The sequence below is a fragment of the Python bivittatus genome, unplaced genomic scaffold, assembly GCF_059951505.1.
Source record: "Python bivittatus isolate LINGU-HERP-01145 unplaced genomic scaffold, Pbiv_v1 ctg000570_np1212, whole genome shotgun sequence".
Lineage (NCBI taxonomy): Eukaryota > Metazoa > Chordata > Lepidosauria > Squamata > Pythonidae > Python > Python bivittatus.
In genome coordinates this window covers 2,503,877-2,505,421 of record NW_028277097.1, presented here as the reverse complement: position 1 = coordinate 2,505,421, position 1,545 = coordinate 2,503,877, and positions in this window count along the sequence as shown.

Below are 1,545 nucleotides of genomic sequence, written 5' to 3'. Positions count from 1 at the left end.
AAAACTGGGGAGAGCTTTGCAGAGTTGTCATATGTTACACTCCTGACTGTGTCTTCTCAACAGCTGCAAATACTTTTCACCAACAGAGCAAAAAAAAAAACACAAAAAGAGATAGTTAAGTTCCTTTTACTACTGTTTCCAACTCAATGGAAAAAGTTTAAGAAATTAACTGAGGGAGGTCAGGACCATCAGGAACAGAACAGAATTAGACTAGATTTTGTGTGGAGTGAGAAGGTGGCAAAAGAAAGACCAAACTTGAAAATGGGTTTGGTCTAGCTGGGGGCTGTACGCAAAAAATCTCTCAATCCATCCTATGGAAGAGTGAACTGGGGAGTGGACTGGACTGTTCCCCCACCCTCTTCTAATTTGGTCATGTGACCAAAAGCAGAGCTATTTTTAAGGAATTGGAAAGAATTCCAGAAGCCACGCTTGGCGAGCTTTCCCTGATTTTTATTATAATTATAATTAATAATAATTCCAATTCTGCTATATGACGCAAAGGAGGATATGACTTGTAAAAATAAATATTTCCTGTGTTCCTGCAATTTGTTTTTTCTGGAAGAAACTGTACAAGGTACACTTCTGTTGGCATGAATCAGCATGGATAACAGGATACTCAAAGTTTATAAGTCATACAACTTACATAACTTTGTGTAATTGGTTTCATAATAATAGAATCTCAACATTACGATTTATTTTTCCTATGGCTAGATGCTAGACTTGAGCAGTTACGCTTAGTTATCTCTGTCTCCTGCTTACAAGTTTCCTGTGGAGCATCTGCTTGGCCATTGTTTAAAACAAACACCAGGAGTTAGGTGATCTAATACGTCAATTCATGCACTATTATATTTGCTCAGTTTCAAAAATCATAAGACAAATGCATTATTTTATTCAGGAACATTATTAGAATTCACCAGAAAAACCTGATAGTGAAAATCTCATTTAGTCTGCAACCCAAAACACATTTAGTTCGCAGCAAATCCTATTATATCCAGCAAAATCAAAGTCTGACTAGAGGTTTATGAAGTTGTACTGTTAGATATTAAAAGACGTCTGTTGAGTAAGAACTAATAAAGTCTGTACAGTTGTAGGTTATTAAAAACTGAAGAGTAAGCATGACTCCATCTTTGATTTAAATCAGAGGGGCTTGGTATCAGAATTTGAGCAAATCTAATTAGGCCTGGTTAATTTACAGAATGTTATAGTAGCATCATCTTGTTCTCTGGTTGGTACAGATTATAATCAGGAAAATTGTTATTAATATTATGGTGTTGTGTATCTGGGAGCTAATCTAGAGATGGAATTAAAAAGTGATTCAGTATAGAAGCAAATAAATAGTTTTTAACCTTTTCAGACTTTGGCATGCCAGTCTGTCACTCAGGGTCAACTTTTGGTTTCCCCTTATGTCCATTTTTCTCCTTCTTTGCTTTTCTCACTTTCTCTGTAGAGCTGGGAAATGATAGAGTTAAATTTAAATATTTCAGTAAAGCTGGTTGGACGTCTGGTGCAGACTTGTGTTTCACTTTCATTTCCTGTTCACTTGTG